General features: G+C 38.0%; 1 long non-coding RNA gene across 1 annotated transcript; it reads right to left on the bottom strand.

Moving 5' to 3' along the window:
• Positions 1-2,771: 2,771 nt before the first annotated feature.
• On the bottom strand, positions 2,772-6,840 carry LOC309661660. Its single transcript, XR_014264148.1, has 2 exons — positions 4,968-6,840; positions 2,772-4,650 (listed from the first exon to the last, which is right to left on the bottom strand). It is a non-coding gene; the product is annotated as an uncharacterized lncRNA (long non-coding RNA).
• Positions 6,841-12,734: the final 5,894 nt, after the last annotated feature.

The following is a 12,734-nucleotide window of genomic DNA, read 5'->3' as shown; positions in this document are numbered from 1 at the left end:
TATTTTCTCCTCTTGGCTTCTGTCCCTCCTCTCCAAAATGACTCCCCTCTGCTCAGATGTGTCCACCATGCTCTCTGGCTCCTCTGCTCCATGCCTTAACTGGGTCCTTTACACATGATCTCACAAGGCTGAAATCAAGGTATAGCCTAGACTATGTTCTAAACTAGACGCTTGACTGGGGGGAAATGCTCTCAAAATCATTCAGATTGTTAGCAGAATTCATTTTCTTGTGGATGTATAACTGAAGCCTCCATTTTCTTGCTGACCTTTGGACGGGGGCCTCTCTCAGCTCCTAGAGGCTGCCTATAGTTTTTGTCATGTGACCTTCTCCATAGGCCCTCTCACAACATGAGAACTTACTTCCTCAAAGTCAGCAAGGAAAAGCCTCTTGCTTCAATCTGCCAAAGTGGAACCTTATTTAAAGTGACCTAATCCCAGGGACTTCCCTGGTGGTGCAGTGGTTAAGAATCTGTCTGCCAGTGCAGGGGACACGGGTTCGAGCTCTGGTCCGGGAAGATCCCACATGCCGCAGAACAACTAAAGCCATGTGCCACAACTACTGAGCCTGCGTTCTAGAGCCCTCGAGCCACAACTACTGAAGCCTGTGTGCCACAACTACTGAAGCCCGCACGCCTAGAGCTCGTGCTCCGCAACAAGAGAAGCCACCACAATGAGAAGCCCGCACACCACAATGAAGAGTAGTCCCCACTCACCTCAACTAGAGAAAGCCCGCATGCAGCAACAAAGACCCAACGCAGCCATAAATAAATAAATTTATTAAAAAAAAAAAAGTGACCTAATCCCATCACCTTTGCCATATTCTATTGGTTGGAAACTAGTCAATAGGTTCTATCCACTCAAGAGGAGAGGATTAAACAGGACATGGACAGCAGGCGAAAGAAATTATCGAAGATCGCCGAGGGTCTGCAAGCCTTAGTTACCATTAAACTTTTGGTCAGCAATGTGATATGCCTGAAGAAAATGGAGGAACATATTTAAGATACTCAACAAAAGAAGATGTGATCCAAAGATTTTTAACAAGTGAAACTTACTTTTCAAAATAAAAGGTACAAACAGCAATATGTAAGAACCAAGAGGATCTTGACTCTATGTGCTTATTCTGAGAAAGCACTTAGAAAAAAATCTTCAGGAAACCAAAATTAGTAGATGGAATGGGGATGATTGTTAAATACTTGCCTACTTTAGTCCTAAGACAAATGAACGTTAAAAGATAGGGAACAGACTTCCAGTCTCTAGTCCAGCATGTAAGGAACTTGAAAGTCATCACTTTGTCCTAACAATGAGCAAAAAACTGAACAAACTGAAAAATCAACAATTCTTCTTAGATCCACCAGAGAAATGGTCACAGGGCAAACTGCTACCCCCAAGACTGGAGTGAAAGACAAGTGATATAGAGAGTCACAACTTACCAGAGCAGAAACCCCCAAACTTCTGTGGGAACCAGAGCCAGGAGTACGAGACCTGAACTGTAATTGATGAATTGCTGGGGGCTCAGTGTGGACAAATCTGAAAGCTAAAAACTCCACAGGGGGCCTGGTCATGGGGGTGCAAAGAAGTGCTGGGATTGCTGACACCACTGTGAGTTTTACCTCCAGGAGCTTGGCTAAGTCCTTAAAGAGAATATCAGGAAAAAAAAAAAAAAATCCCTTTGTGCTTCAGCCAGGGGGAGGGGAAAGGAACCATTTTGAAATACACCAGAGCATTCTGTTTTTCTTAAAGGTGTTTTCCCTCCGGAGAAACTATTTTATAGCTTACTAGAGCCTAAACTATTGGGACTTTATCAAAGCCTAACCTGACTGAGAAAAGAGAAATGCCCACACCAGCTGACACTAGCCATCCTGGCCCACCTAAAAAGGGGTGGGGGGGCGATGGACTGAGAAGCATATGAAGTTCATAGTTCAGAGTCATAGACTCACAAAAGACGGAGACCTAATCATGGGAATGCTTCCCCTCTCCCACATATAACCACAACATTACTGGAGGTCTATTTACAGCAGTTCCTTTCATCCAGTATACCACGTATGGCTGTCAAGAAAAAATTACAAACATACTGAAAAGCAAAAAACACAGTTTGAACATATCAGAACCAGACTCAGACATGGCAGCAATATTGGAGTTATCACTGAGAGTTTAAAATAACTATAATTAATATACTAAGGGCTTTAACAAATAGAATGCAAGAAATAATGGGCAATGTAAGCAGAGAGGTGGAAAGTCTAAGAAACAATCAAAAAGAAATGCTATATGAGAAATGACGACTGCCCATAATGGGCTTATTAGTAGACTAAACATGGCTGAGAAAAGAACCTCTGAGTTTGAGGATATCTCAATAGAAACTTCCAAAACAAAAAAATGAAGAGAAAAAAGACAATGAAATGGAACAGACTATGTAAGAGTTGTGATATGCATAATTGGAATACCAGAAGGAAAGCAGAGAAAGGAACAGAAGATATGTTTGAAAAAAAAGAATTTCCCCAAAATAAAGTCAACACCAAACCAGGAAGCTCAGAGAACACCAAGCAGGATAAATGCAGGGGAAAAAAATACACCTAGGCATATCATAGTCAAACTGTAGAAATTCAAAGATGAAAAAATAGTCTTGAAAGAAGCCAGAGTAAAAAAACACCTTACCTATAGAGAAACAAAGAATTACATCTGAATTCGTCTCAGAAACCATGCAAGCCAAAAAAAGAGTGGAATGAAATATTTAAAGTGCTGAGAGAAAAAAACCCACCAACCTAGAATTCTGGACCCTGAAAAATTATCTCTAAAAAATGAAGGAGAAATAAACACTTTCTCAGAAAAATAAAAATGGAGGGAATTTTTTGCCAGTAGACCTACCTTATAAGAAATGTTAAAAGAAGTTCTTCAGGAAAAATGAAAAAAAGGGTCTACATTAAAAAAAAAAAAAAAAAAAAGAGCATCAGAGAAAGAATAAGTGAAGGTAGAATAAAAACTTTTATTTTTCTTATTCTCAATAGATCTAACAGATAACATTTTGTTCAAAGTAGTAGTGACAATGCCATTATGTATCTACATACATGTTTATGTACACTTATGTGTAAGTGAAATGAATGACAACAGTGACACAAGAGACGGATTATTTTGTAATTATAAAATAGTTGAATTACCCATGAAGCAGTATAGTGTTATTTAAAAGTAGACATGGATTAGCTGTAAATGTATACTGCAAAAGCTAGGACACCATGAATAAAAGTTAAAAAAAGAAGTATAACTGATATGCTAAGCTAGGAGAAAAAAAATGGAATTATATAAAATGCTCAGTTAAAGCCATAAAAGGCAGAAAAAGAGTGGAAGACAAAACTAGGAACAAAGAACAAGGGCAATAAACAGAAAGCAGTAGCAAATATGGTAGATATTAATCCAACTCTATCAAAAGTCACTTAAAATGTCAATGGTCCAAATACACCAATTGAAAGAATGAGAATGTCAGAGTGGATCAAAAAACAAGACCCAACTATATGTTGTCTATAAGAAACCTACTTTATTTTTTTTCTCTTTTTGACTATATCTCAACTTCACCTCTCATACCTGTCTCACTGTGGTTCCTTCTCTATATCTTTTGTTATAGAAAATCTTTTCTGGTAGGTTCCGGTCTCTTTCATCAATGGTTGTTCTGTAAATAGTTGTAATTTTGGTGTGCCCATGAGAGGAGGTGAGCTCAGGGTCTTTCTACTCTGCCAACTTCAATAAAAATCAAGGAACACACTTTAAATATAAAGACACATATAGATTAAAAGTAAACAGATGAAGAAAGTTATACCATGCTAACAATAATCAAAAGAAAGCAGGAGTAGCTATATTAATTGCAGATAATGCAGACTTCAGAGCAAGCAAAGTTAACAGGGATAGAGAGGGGCATTACTTAATGACAAAAGGCTCAGTGTTCCAAGAAAACATAGTAATCCTTAATGTGTATGTGCTAAACAACAGAACGTCCAAATACATGAAGCAAAAGCTGATAGAACTGCAAGGAGAAATAGATGAATCTATTATTAAAGTTGGAGACTTCAACACCTCTCTTTCTGAAATGCACAGATCCAGCAGACAGAAAATCATTAAGACATAGCTGATTTCAAAAGGTAGAGAATAAAGTATGTTACAAGAATGAAGATATCGTATTAAAAAAAAGTAATTGTTTTTGTAATCACGTTTGGTGGTGATACATTTACTATTTTTAATTTTATTTAATTAAATAATTTTATAAATTATAAATTAAATTAAATTAATTTATAAAGTATAATTTATATCAATATATAATTTATGGAATTATAAGTATATCTATAATATATAGAAATAGATATACAATATTAATAAATTATAATTAATAGTAGTTTATTAACGATAAATTATATGTTTATCAAATTATTAATCATTAATTTATTTCTGCTAGGTCGTTACTATATAACATGAATTAACTGGATGAGTAATCATGAAATATTAAAATTCAATCATTCCTGTGTTTTTGAGGTCCAGGATTCTTAATGTTTTAGAAAGAATATTTAAATATAGATGAGTTTAAGTAAAAAGTTTGTAATCCTATATTAGAATTGGTGGTACCAGTATGAATTCTGGAATATTCTGTATTTTAAAAGACTAGGGGCTTCCCTGGTGGTGCAGTGGTTGAGAATCTGCCTGCCAATGCAGGGGACACGGGTTCGAGCCCTGGTCTGGGAAGATCCCACATGCCGTGGAGCAACTAGGCCCGTGAGCCACAATTACTGAGCCTGCGCATCTGGAGCCTGTGCTCCGCAACAAGAGAGGCCGCGATAGTGAGAGGCCCGCGCACCGCGATGAAGAGTGGCCCCCGCTTGCCGCAACTAGAGAAAGCCCTCGCACAGAAACGAAGACCCAACACAGCCAAAAATAGACAAATAAATAAGTGAAATTCTTTAAAAAAAAAAAAAAAAAGACTATGCAGACACATACACACATACGTACAATTGGATTATTGTCGTTTTAAAGGACAATCAATGAATTATGCCAAGAATCAGCAAACCATTCTATAAAGAGGTAGACAGTAAATACTGTAGGCTTTGCAGGGCACATAGCACAGTTAAAACTAATCAGTTCTGGTTTTGGAGCAAAAGTCACCATAGACAACATATAAACAACGTATAAACATAAACATAGCTGCGTTCTGATAAAACTATTTACAAAAACAGGAGTTGGATCTGATTTGGCTCACAAAGGTTTGCTGACAGGCAATGAGCTAACATCACAAAATAACAGTCAACCAGACAGTATTTGCCTCTTGATGGAAAAGCACCCCACCACCTGTAGTCTGATCACGCTTTGGACCCAGCTGTCAATTTACAGGAGACACACAGGACAAAGGTGTGTGTTAAACAGAGTGTGAGAAACTCTAGGTCAAACTACACAAGTTCTTCAACAAAAATTGTAAGGAAAAGATAAGGGTGGAGGAGGGAACCTGATGAATACATTAAAATTTTGAATACATTTGATATTATATCAAAAGGGCAACTATTAAACAATCAATTAAAGCATTGATGAAAATTTTTTACTAGAAAGGAAAAAAGTTCCTGAGGCCTTGGTGGTACTTTTAAACTTGTATTGGCTTTTACAGCTTAGAGAATGAGAAGGCAATTGTCTATTAAAGCCGTTGAGCAATAAATGTTCTCTTGGACCTGCACCACCTTCCAGGTGACCAGTCTTCACAGTGGAATTGGCTCTGGCACCAGTGGAAGGTGGCAGGAGTTTGCCTTTGGTGGCCTTGTGATTTCCCTTTGGAAGACTGTCTTTCATTGTCTCCCTCAAACTCATTAAATCCTGTCTTGCTAATTGCTTTCAATAGATGATAAGGTTTTTTCAGGTTTTAGATTTCTAAATAATATTTCTATAAAGTAAGTGTAATGGGTTTTGGAAATTGAAAACCCTATATGATATAAAGAAATGGTGTCATCCAGTAAAAACAAACTCATGATTAGCAAAAGGAGAAAGGTGGGGTGAGGGATAAATTAGGAGGTTGTGATTAACAGATACACGTGACTATATATAAAATTGATCAAAAAAAAGGATCTACTGTATAGCACAGGGAACTATATTCAATATTTTGTAATAACCTATAATGGAAAAGAATCTGAAGAAGAATATATGCATATATATTTATAGAGTATATATATATATATATATATACATACATATGTGTGTATAACTGAATCAGTTTGCTGTACACCTGAAACTAATACAACATCATAAATCAACTATACTTCAATTTAAAAAATAAATAGATTTTTTAAAAAAAGAATAAAGCTACTGTGAAAAAAAAAGGAAATGGTGTCATTCCCACTATGTTGGGAATGTATTGTCTAAACAGGGATCCTTTTAAAAGTGAAAGTTAATCACACCAGGATAATAGAGATAAAACGAGATTATCCCAGCAAACTGGGAAGCATGGCTACTCTAGTAATAATGGGAATATTTTGGGACTAGAAAGAGCTACTTATGGTCTTAATTATGTCATGTAGGTAGCACATGCTGTACCCCCTCCTTTCAGTTGACTCTGCCTTTATGTCATGTCTGTTTGCACTTGGCTGGTACATAGCATTCCTTGCAACAAACTACAGTACAAGTTTCTGGATAGTGCCTCCAGCGCTTCTAAGCCATCCCATGTGTAAAAGCATGTTTCTATAAATTACGTGACGAGTGCAATGAGAGTCAGGACACCCGTCACGACTAGCTAGATCTTGTGCAAGATATTTTTCCTCCTGTTTCTGTTTATTCACCTGTAAAATAAAGGTTTAAACCAATGGTTTTCAGAATATATTTTCAGCTTTATTTCTTAATCTGAGTGTCATGTATATGTACATGAAGTCTTTCTTCAGTATCCCGGGGACATTGTTGTACAGGACACCCCACAGACACCAAAACCTGCAGATGCTCAAGTCCCTTATATAAAACAGCAAACTGTTTGAATATAACCAATGCACATCCTCCTGCAAACTGTAATCATCTCTAGATGACTTATAAAATGTAATACAATGTAAATGCTATGTAAATAGTTGCCAGTGTGAAAACTTTCAAGTTGTCAGTGTGCAAAAATTCAAGTTTTGCTTTGGGAAACTTTCTGGAATTTTTAAAATATTTTTGATCCACACTTGGTTGAATCCATGGATGCAGAACCACAGATATGGAGGACCAGCTGTATACAAATTCATGTACACTCTTTGTGAAGAAAGTAGACTCAAATCAAGATGAGTACGTCAAAAGCAAAGAAGTAAGGAAAACTGATAACCTCAAAAAATGTCTTCTGGTAAATGGTATCACACAACACATCTAGTCTAGTACACATGCGTTTGTCTACCTTATTCTTAAAATTTATAAAGAAAATGCTGCTGCAATGCCATTCCAGTAACATGAGATCCTTAGAGCTAGAAAGTTCTTATCCTTTTCAATTTAAGTTATTTCTTCTGAAAATAGGATACTGTTGGGAGTTCAAAAAGGGATAAGCAGATTGCAACTCAAGAGTTTGAAGCACCTCTTTGGGGTTAGCTAGTCTCCTCAACCATGCCGTCACTTCCCTTCTCTTCTCCATTTTCAATTGCGAAGGGCTCTGGGGGAACTACAGTAGAGAAGTTCTAATTGGCTCTTTTCCTGTGACAACACCCAAAGATACACAGCAATTGACTTTTTGAGAGGTTATTGGTATGATGCTGAAAGTTCCGAGTTGCAGGATGAGAAAGTGTGAGATTCATTGATTTCAACCCACAGCTAGCATTTACTAAGTTCTGTAAAATACAGCAGGCAGCCCTCTCTGCCTTGGGAGTTGACAGGAGTCTAAATCAGACAGACAAGTGAGATCTAGAAATCTAATAAGACCAAGTGACAAATGCAGAACGAGAAACTGAAAGGAAGCTTAGCGTCCATTACTGACTTCAAAACCAAAATGTAACCCAGAAAAGCCTTCCCTGAAGACTCAGGAAAGCATCTGAAGTTTCCAATAAGAGCTTAGTTTCCAAATAGCATCTTCTTTACCAGAGAAAGAATACACGCACTCACAACACCTCTGCAGATAGAACCTGACTTCCAAACTGCTCAGGCCCACATCTTTGGATGGCTGCCCTGGCAAGTCTTGAACACCATGGAGATCTCCACAGGAGTGTCTTTGTGTGTATTGGTAGGAAAAGGGAAGAAACGAAGAGCAAGAATTGTTTATTGGCCTCTTTCCTACATCCTTCTTCTTCTTGTTTCTTTAAAAACACTTCAATGAAGGTAGAAGAATATTGTAAATAATGTGTTTCTCCCTTACCACTATACACATACTCCTTTTTGGCCTGATTACATTATATTCTAACTTGGGGTTTGTCTGCCTGTCTCCTTGTAGTAGGTCAAATGCGTGGGAGGCCCAAATGGCCTCTCTGAACCCATGTGCTTTGCATGTGACTTTGCAGCTTGTCCCTTAAACAGATGCCATTGACTCCCCATCCATTCCACCCCAACCTTGAATCTGAGCTCTCCTTTTGACTCTCTTTCTGCCCAATAGAATATGACAGAAGAGACTCTGTGCCATTTCTGAGGCTACGTCTCAAGAGGTCTTGTTCATTCCCATCATACTTGTCTCCTCACCATCATGTAGTCAAGGTCAGGTTAGCCTGCTGGAGGATGAAAGACCACATGAAAGAAATCCAAGCTGTCTCACCAGTCCTAGCCAAGGCCCTCCTAGACTAGCCAGTCCCCTGTCAAACTGCCAGCTAATGACAGATAAATCAGTGAGCTCAGCTGAGATCAGTCAAGCCTGGCTCAGACAAGAAGAAACACCCCTTTTGCCCACAGAGTTATGAATGAAATAAATGTTTATATTGTTGTGTGTTATGAGGTTTTCTGGTGGGTTATAATGCAGCATTATTATGACAATAGATAACTGCTACACCTCCCTCCTAAATGTATTCACACAGACTGGATCTCAATACATGACAGATGAGTTAATGAATGAATAATTGAGCAAATGAATGAAAAAATGAAAATGATACCCTAAACTGGATGATACGATGTTTAAATGGATTCTGTCTCATTAAGGACAGAAGAATGGTGAATTACCATCTTATGTTTTCCTAACTGGAGATTCTTCCTCTGCCCCAGCCCCTGTTAGAATGCTTTACACTGAATGAGTATGCGGGCTATTCTGTTGACACAACTACTGAGCCAGCTGTGTCCACCCCAAGTCTGAGCTGAGGTTCTGTAAGCAGAGGAGCAGCACAGAGAATGAACGGTGCAAGCCTGGAGTGCGTTGGTCCATTACAGCCCCTGATATGGTAATGGGGTTAATGGAGGTGGTTCACTGATGTTTCTGCCAAGAGTGGGGGCAGAGTAAATAAATCAGTGTACTTCGGAATGAGAAAAAGAAAAAAAGGACTTGTATGTGAGTGCACAAACACACACACACACTCACACATAAAACAGCACGGATGTTGCCACACTACACATAAAAAAATTCCATAAAAACAAAACTCTGTGATGGATACAATGGAATCTGCAGCCATGGAGACCAGAAGACACTTGAGAAAACATTCAGTAACAGGGGAGGGCAGATACAGCTGCCTCAGGGGGCAATGTAGAAGCTACAGATTTAGAGAAGAGGTCATTCGTGTGAGCTGGAGGGCTGAGGGAAACTAGGGAAGGGTGACTTGACCCAAACTGTAGAAGCCCAGCTCAAAGTGGCTGAATCTTGAGGTTACCATTAAAAATCCAGATGAAAACCCATTAAGAAGCAGAGGCTTAGAGGTGAGACAACCATGGCCAATTTTCCGAGGAGCTAAGTGGCTATAAAAGAAAACTTCCATAAAAGAGTAGGATGCTGGTGTACAAGTACCAAGGGTTGAGGCTTTACCCTGAGGGCAAGGCGTGAGGTAAACTTAAAAAGACCTTAAGCTAGTCACAAATAGGAAATATCTGGTCAGGTTAAACTGGTCATACTGTTCCGGACTCAACAAGTACTCAATAAAAAGGGACTCATAAAAATATATTTTCCCCCTGAGATCTTGGATTTATAGTGTGTTTTGTGGGTTTTTAAACTCTCTCTAGGTTAGTGAGAACTTCAAACCAATATTTACAAGGGGTCGCACTTCATATACCATAACTTTTCAGGCCAGCAGAGGGTAGGGGGAAGAAGGCATTTTCTTCCTTTTCATCCCAACCCAAAACAACAACTGATGTAATCGTGCAGCTCTGGGGCTCACATTTCCTTGTGTCACAGACTGGTGATTCAAGCTGCATTTCTCACTCCTGCCTCCCTGCTTGAAACCATCTCCAGGAAGCTCCCTGGTCCTGCCCACATTCCTCTTGATTTTCCCATGGGAAGTGGGTGGCCGGCTGACAAGAAGATTCTTCTTGGTTTTACTCCATTCATGGGTTGGAAACAAAGGCTTCCTCTGATGGCGGGCAAACGTTGTCTTAGGGATCCCTTTCCCAGGAAATCCTGTGCTGCTTGAAGAGTTTGCTTTCATGCTCTCCTATTTTAGCCTCCAAAAAAGCTTCTTCATTAGATTTAAGGTACGGTATGTCCCTCAGCGAGCCAAACAAAGACAGAATACAACTCACATTGACGCTGATGGTATTTTGTACTTAATGACTCTTATACTACACTTCCTAAATTACTCGCATATAAAACTGAATTCAAAAAACCGGTTTTCTCAACTGTCACTAATATACTCATCTCATTTTGCTCTGTTGCACAATTGAGCATGACAGATTTAGCCAGTTTTGCTATGTTAAAATTTTTCCTTGACTCCAGCTTTATGGGCTAATTTTTTTTTTTTTCCCCAGCTGGGAGCAAACTAAATTTTCAACTATCCCATCACAGTGTGATTTTAAAAATCTATCCTTCCAGTGTTTTTTTGTCTTTTGGACAGAGAAGCAGACTGCAGGCCTGAGAATGGTTTCAGAGACTGCAATACAAAGCTGATCTTTGGATACATACATACTAGATCTGTCTTGTGAACAGGGAAGAGCAATTTTGTTCTTTTTGCCTCCAAATGGGGATTGGATGTACTTCTGATGTCAAGCAGTGCTAAGCCAGGGCTAAAACAAGAGCAGTGCACTTGTGTTATATAAGATTAGGGCCTTGAAAATGCTAATATTTTATCTATTTTTACTTAAGGCCAGGGACATTCTGCAATAAGTCTTATTCAGGAAGGAAACCCATGTAATAACCTTGCTTCTGTAGTCCTTTTATCTGTATGCCTCAGGCATTTTTATTAAGTCATCCAACACCAACAGCATTAACTGGACAAAGAAGATGGCACCTATAAACTAAAGTATCAGTTCTATAAAAGACTTATCCTGACTGCACTTGTTCACATGGTCTTCATTCAAGATCTGGGTTACAGAAAAGAAAAGGAAAGAAGAGAAGAGAAGAGAAAAGAAAAGGAGAAAAGAAAAAGCAAACATTATTATCTTAAAAAACAAAACTGATATTTTAGAAGTTGGTAGTAGAGAGGGGAATCCAAAAGGTCATTTTTTTTGGATTTCAACTACAGAATTGAGTCCCCCAAAAATGAGGACAAGAGTTGGCATAATGAAAGCATGAGACATAGACCACAGAGGGTGCTTATTCTTGCACATCTCATAAATTAATGCATTCATTTATTCATTTCACAAACATTAACTGAGCAACTACTACATTTTAGGCACCAGCTACAATCTTAAATGCTGAAGCTAGTGAAATAAGCAAGAAAAGATTCATACCCTCTAGGACTCACAGTCAAGAGGAGGAGACAGACACAAAAAAAATTATAATAAGATTCAAAATGTTAACAAAAGGAAATCATATTTGATTTTGCCCTAGTTTTCCTTCATTTTTTCATTCAATCACTTTTTCATTCATTCAGCGTTTATTGAGTCCTTTGTTCTAGACATGGTTCTTAGACATGGGGACACAAAAGTGAATAAGATCCTTAACCTCAAGGCAGTCTCTCTTACAGTATGCAAATGCCATTTAACACACCAACAAAGCATAGGATGTGCTAGTAACAGTAGCATAATCACAGAAAATGGGGCAAATAACTCTGCCTATGTGAACTGAGAAAAGCAGTAACAACAATCCTTTATTCTGACTGACAGAAAGCCCTAACCTGCAAAATAAGTATTTTCTGCAGATGAAAAAGATGGGGAACCTTTATAGACATAGCCTTTCTCTTTTTTCTTTTTATTGGAGTATAGTTGATTTACAATGTTTTGTTAGTTTCTGGTGTACAGCAAAGAGACTCAGTTATATATATATATGTATATATATGTGTGTATATGTATATATATATATATATATACATTCCTTTTCGTATACTTTTCCATTATAGGTTATTACAAGATATTGACTATAGTTCCCTGTGCTCTACAGTAGGACCGTGTCGTTTATCTATTTTATATATAGTTGTTTGAATCTGCTAATCACAAACTCCTAATTTATTCCTCCTCCACTTTCCCCTTTGGTAACCATAAGTTTGTTTTCTATGTCTGTGAGTCTGTTTCTTTTTCGTAAATAAGTTCATTTGTATCATACTTTAGATTCCACATATAACTGATATCATATGATATTTGTCTTTCTCTTTCTGACTTACTTCACTTAGTATGATCATCTCTAGGTCCATCCCTGTTACAGCAAATGGCATTATTTCATTCCTTTTGAAGGCTGAGTAATATTCCATTGTATATATACCACATCTTCTTTATCCAGGCAT

The sequence above is a fragment of the Balaenoptera physalus genome (assembly GCF_965194825.1).
Source record: "Balaenoptera physalus genome assembly, chromosome: 5".
In the NCBI taxonomy this organism is placed as follows: Eukaryota; Metazoa; Chordata; class Mammalia; order Artiodactyla; family Balaenopteridae; genus Balaenoptera; species Balaenoptera physalus.
The sequence above is the reverse complement of the archived record's forward strand: the minus strand, read 5'-3'. Positions and strand labels throughout refer to the sequence as shown.